The sequence below is a fragment of the Pelodiscus sinensis genome, chromosome 2 (assembly GCF_049634645.1).
Source record: "Pelodiscus sinensis isolate JC-2024 chromosome 2, ASM4963464v1, whole genome shotgun sequence".
In the NCBI taxonomy this organism is placed as follows: Eukaryota; Metazoa; Chordata; order Testudines; family Trionychidae; genus Pelodiscus; species Pelodiscus sinensis.
The window spans coordinates 252,536,244-252,542,243 of record NC_134712.1 but is presented as its reverse complement, the minus strand read 5'-3'; the positions used below and the strand labels follow the sequence as shown (position 1 = coordinate 252,542,243).

Genomic DNA, 6,000 nt, shown 5'->3' with positions numbered 1-6,000 from the left:
ATCGGCTTACTTGTCCACTTCAAATAAGAATTCACTCCTTTTCTCTCCTGGTACCCATACCCAGGCAGAGCCATGAGGGGAGAATGCGCTGGATTCTATTCACACTCATGAACCATCGCCCCAATTACTGACTACGCTCCAACTGCAAAATCTTCATCTGCCGTAACACGGAGACGAGAATGAGTTCTCGCGTTCTAGGCTGCGTGTAAGGAAGTAGCAGTTTTTACCTCTGGACATGAGACCACATGACCAGGCGCCACAGAGGCAGCAAATCGGCAATCTCACGGAGCCATTTTTGCAGAGTTGGTTTTCAGAGCAGACTCCCCCTTGGCCAAGGGTGCGTCTAGACTACATGGCTCCGTCGACAGAGCCATGTAAAGTAGTTTACTCAATATAGTCAATGAAGTGGGGATTTAAATAATCCCTGCTTCATTAAAATAAAAATGGCCTCCGCGCTGTGCCGACAATCAGCTAATCTGGCACAGCGCGGCAGTCTAGATGAGGCGCGGTCAACAAGGGAAGCATTTGTCGACCGCTCCAGTAAACTTTGTATCACGAGGCATACCAGAGTGGTCGACAAACGCTTCCCTTGTTGACCGCACCACGTCTAGACTGCCGCGCTGTGCTGGATCAGCTGATTGTCGGCACAGCGTGGTGGCCATTTTTATTTTAATGAAGCGGGGATTACTTAAATCCCCGCTTCATTGACAATGTCGAGTAAACTATTTTACATGGCTCTGTCGATGGAGCCATGTAGTCTAGATGCACCCATGGAGAGAGAGTGATAACGATCGGTTTTGTTCATTTGCTGTTTGTCGGTTGTTCTGCAAATGTCCTTGGCCTAAGAAGCCAACTCGAAAATGAGCTCTTTTTTTCCTCAGAAACCCCGTTACTGATCTGATGTATCTGTAAGGGATTTAATTCCTCTCTTTCCCTCCCCTACGGAGACACGTGTAACATGGATGAACTTTGCCAAGGGCCTGTTCTTCTGTTGCTGTTTAGCTGCTATCACTTGGCTCTAGGATATGCACTTAAGAAGCGGGCCTGACAGATGCTGGCACCACAGCCTGTTACACACACACACTCGCACACTCCTTAGCTGATTTTTTTTTTTTTTTTGCCTTACTGTGGATGGGCCGAGTCATACCCTAGAACTATGCCCTTTCGCCTCTCTCCCAGCAGAAATTTAATCTCTCCTGTAAATGACACCCAGGGCTATTTTGGAGCTGGGAGGCAGCAGGAGAGCCAAGCATGTCAGCAATTCGAGTGGAGGAGGACAATTCGGGGGAGGGGTGGGCTGGGCTGACACAGCCTAGACCTCCAGCGGTGGAGTCACTCCAGGAGGACTAGGGGACCTTTTACTGCACATCCCCACCCTCGCTGGGGGTTTCTGTTTTATTTTCTGGCAGGGAAGGGGAGACCAAACCCCAGATGGTCTCCCCATGTGCCCCACAGCTCTTTCCCCCCGTGTGTCTCTCAGGAAAGATCTGCCCCTCACTCCGATGAAAGCTGCTTGTCTTTTCCGCCTCTGACAGGACTCCAGGTAAGGTCCCAGACGTCAGCCGAAGGAGTCTAGCAGGGAGTGGGCCGTTTGGGGCAGGTGGAGGGGCTCGTTCATGGCTGGGGGGGGGTGGGGAAGGAGAGGCTTTTGGAGTCCACGTTCTGTACAGCTGAGTGTTCGTTGCCTTGTTGAAGGCATTTGAGGGGAAGGATCACAGAGCTGGAGGTGAAGGAGCCACTGGCCTGAGCAGTATTTGGATTGTTTCATTTGATCATTTTGCTTCAGTGACCAGGAAGATAAAGAGCAGTCTCCAGAAGAGATGTGGAAAGATGGGAAGGGTGTGTGTGGGGTGTGGGGAGGAGGGGGAGGTTTCTCACGGGGCATTAACTTGGACCTTCATAACTTGTGCATATCGCCGGGTGGGGGTGGGGGTGGGCGTTGGGAGGCTGCGATTTTATTTTATTTCATTTCCAAGGCATACACCAAGCGTTGCTCTTCTCTCCGGTGCATTTTTCACTGTGCTCCTGTCTGTCCCCATGCCAGTGCCAGTTCAAGCTGCAATCCTACCCCCTCCCCTAACCCCCCCTCCCCCCGCTCAGCTTGTATTTCTACAAATGGCTCTGAGGAGAGATGGAGCCCGACAGCTGGGGCTATTTTAGGAGCTACAACTCAGGGGGATAGATCGGACGTGATGGCAGCGGCACAGGCGTGGGGCTATAGAAGCCATAGCGACATGGTCACAAAGGGGATTTTTTTCTTGTTCTCTGCATGGCTGGGCCGTGTGTATGTGTGAGAGAATTACAGATCTTTCAGGGTGGCCAGGCTGCTCAAAAATGTTCAAAGGTGATCTCCGTGCTAGCTCATTAACAGCTGCGTCTTTGCTGAGCATTTAAGATGCGGTGCGGCCGCCGTTTGGGATTGTTCGGAGCTAGGGTTTGGATTGGGGCCTGTCATGTCTGTGCGGTCAATTAGAAGGGCTTCCAAATTACAGTATCGCTAATCTCAAGCACTGAAAAATCATGAATCAGCATTCAAAAAAAATCCGGAGATTCTTAAAGTGGGGGATCTTTTCCTGGCCTTACTGGTTGCTGAATATTTAGGATCACGTTTTCAGTCTTCTCTCTGCAACCCCAAGGACTCCTCTAGTGCAGGGATGGGGGAACCTTTTGTTAAGTTGGGGGCTGCTGACCCACAGAAAAATCAGTCGGGGGCCACACACAAATAAGAAGCAAAACCAAAGCAAAACCCTCACTGACATGGCCCCCGACTGAGAAGGAGATGACACTCCCCAGGAGCCTCGGGGGACGGATCCAGGCAAGCCGGGGGCCACATCCGGCCCTCAGGCCTGAGGTTCCCCACCCTTGAGAGAATTCCTCCCAAGGACTGGCAGTGCGCAGCCTTGACAACAGAAGGCTGCAATTGTCTCGTCTTCAGAGCTGGGGCTACAGGTTAACACCGAAGAGTGCAGGGCTTGTGGGTTTTGACTGCCATGGATTGCTAGTAACGACCCTGGCAAGCTACAGTAGCGCTGCTCCCTACCCGTCCCTCTCTGCCCTGTTTTCCTCATTCCCACAAATGACAATTCCCAAACTTCAAGAGCTGCAGTCTGTTAACTAGTATTTATGCGTCATATCAGCATGCACGATGGCTTTCAGTGCGACATTCTGCACAGAAACATAAAAGGCATGGATCCTGCCTCAGCAGCTAACTATGGCCTGGTCTATGCTGGAGCGGAAGGTCGACCTAACATATGCAACTCCAGCTATGTTAACTGCATAGCTGGAGTCAATGTACCTTAAATCCCCGTCCATGCTATGGGAGGCAGACAGGAGCACACGCTCCCGCCGGCTTCCTTTACTCCTCACAGAAGGAGGAGTACCAGACATGGGCGGGGGCTGCTCTCAGCATTCAATTGAGCGGGTCTGTACTAGACCCGCTCAATCGAACGCTAGAAGATCAACCTCTGGTAGGTCAATCTTCTCTGTAGTGTAGACATGCCCTGAGGACCTGGTCTTGTGAGATGCTGAGGGCACTAATTCCCATGGAAGTCCTTGGGAGGTGGTGCTGAGCACCTTGTGGGAGCGAGTTTTGAATTATGCCCCAATCCTGTGTGGGTGGAGCCTGCTCTTGGGTGGCGCTTGTTGCAGGCCCCAGCCTATATAAGGATGGAGGAGGAAAAAGCAATGGATGGAGAGAGATGAAGTTTTAAAAAATAAGACCATCCGGGGGGCCCTGATCCAGCAAATAAAGTTAGGCAAGTGAATCATCTGACGGGCTGCGTTTGTCTGCTCACATGCGTAATGTTAAGCACATTCCTAAGAGCTTGGCTTGTTTGGGATCTGGGGGGAGGGTTGTTTCTGGCGCGTGCACATGCCAGTACTTCGTCTGTTTGCAATTCTGTGACATTTTATGGAACTTGGTTGTGCTTGATCAGTCATCCGAAGTGTCCAACCGGCGGTAGCTCAGCAAGCGAGGTTATTGAAGCGATGGGGAGGGACTTTCCAGCCACTCACATGAACTGACCTTTGAGGAGGCCGGGTTATGCTGTCCTTACAACTGTGCAAATCTGTAACTCCGCTGGCTGTGGTGGAGTTACTCCAAAGTTAAACTGGTGGAACTGAGATGAAAATGTGGCCCCCTCGGTTATAGACCCTGGTCCTGCCATGAAACCGTAGAAGTGCAAGCTGAGTGGGGCGGGGGAGGAGTTGCAGCTTGAATTGACACTAGTCTTGCTATGAATTCTGCCTCATGTAGGGCTTATAGGATAAAATTCATCCCTGGTCAGACGATCTATGCAAATCCCTGCCTATCATTTAGCTCAGGGTGTAAGTGGTGCCAAATGCAAGGTCATCTGCATTAGTGTGAATGTCATCCTTTCCCTTTCATTCCGGTGTAATAGTCTGGCCCTCTCCATTGATTATGGACCCACTGGACATATCTTGGTAGTTACGTTGGCAGCTGGCACAGAATGCGTGGGTAGGAGCTCTGTTCTGTTCTGTTTGTTTGTTTAGTAAAAGCCAGTTCATTCCCTGGGAGATCATCAAGATAATAGGGCAGCCGGATCCCTGCCGTTTGCCATTAGCAGCTCTTCTCTAGACTTGAAGGAGATTCGCACTTTCTTACTTCCTTACCTATATACCTTCTCTTCCCAGCTCATTATTTTAATGATGCGTTCTATTAAACCATCTGCCTGATTGTTCCATGTGAATCACTGAACAGCAATATTTCCAGATCTCCTGGTTTGCTTTTGTCTCCTGGCGTTTAGGGTTTTCCCCCGCAAAAGCGACAGCTCCCAGCGTCAGGAGCACCGCAGCTATTTTTGAAGGAAGTTTCTAGTCCTGGTTGCTGCTGCACAGAAGAAGTTTGGAAATGTGACTTCCAAAGTCTCACTAGGTAGAAGGCACAAGAAAAAGGGACCACATTTAATATTTTAAAAAGTCATGATTTTTACGCCAATCTTGTGATTTTTGAGCAGTTGGGATTATCACTCGCGTTGTACATTCCAACAAACAATTACTATTGTCCTCATTTAAGCTTAACTTCCATTGGCTCTTTAAAGGACAGAGTGAAAGCTGACGTAGAATTTCAGGATCTTACTCATAGGCAGCAATCTGCATGGAACTTGGAGGGAGGAGCACAGATTGCACGAGGGAAGAGTTTGGAGGAGGCACCCAGAAATCAGACTGTGGGCACGTGGCTGGAATGATAGCTACAGTTGGAGCACCTGCATGAAGCGTTCTCTTATTATAGATCTGGTTTAGTTTTAGAAACACAAAGTTCTCGCATGTTACTACCCGGCATGTGGTAGGTAAAACATGGCGGCCTAGGGAGACTGACAACAAGAATGAGAGCTTGACTAACAAGCAAACAATGCAACACTAGAGCAAACAGGCAGCATGGAGAGACTCAGGCTATCAGGAGATGCCAACATCTCACCTACCTGACCTTAAGCTCAGAATTCACTTCCCACCTGCCTAATATCTTGAAAGCTACTGATTACAAATGTGCACCACATAGACGCATATTTACTTCAGGGTGAGTTTTACTGGACATACAGTCCAGTCCTCACCGCTCCTCACACTTTCATTCATACCTGGTTACTGTTACAGAGACGTTAGGCTTTTATTAGCAAGTCACTTTGTTGAATTCTGTGACAGAGAGAGGGTCTCACGTGTTATGTTGACGTACCCCCCGACTTCTCTCGAGTACTCCTAAGGGTACTCGTATCACTGGTTGAGAAACATTGGTCTAGGCAAAGGCGAGGATTTTCAAAAGCTCCTCTGATTGGAAATGCCTGGATCTTCTCTGGGACTTGTTTAATAGATTCATAGAAGTGAAGGCCAGAAGGTTATGGGCTCTAGGGGTACGTTGAAACTACATGGCTCCATCAACGGAACCATGTAGATTTGTTTGCTCGGCAAAGGGAAATGAAGCCGCGATTTAAATAATCGCGGCTTCATTTACATTTAAATGGCTGCCACACTGAGCCAACAAACAGC

At 49.4% G+C, this 6,000-nt stretch overlaps 1 protein-coding gene across 40 annotated transcripts in view; it reads left to right on the top strand.

Moving 5' to 3' along the window:
* The first annotated feature begins 1,295 nt into the window (after nt 1-1,295).
* OBSCN (obscurin, cytoskeletal calmodulin and titin-interacting RhoGEF) overlaps nt 1,296-6,000 on the top strand; it is a 316,457-nt gene continuing 311,752 nt past the window's right edge. For 37 of the 40 annotated variants that reach the window (XM_075922913.1, XM_075922903.1, XM_075922914.1 and 34 more), the window contains exon 1: nt 1,296-1,543. The gene's annotated coding sequence lies outside the window, so the exon portion shown is untranslated. The remainder of the gene's footprint in view (nt 1,544-6,000) is intronic. The other 3 variants (XM_075922937.1, XM_075922938.1, XM_075922933.1) reach the window with 1 other exon arrangement.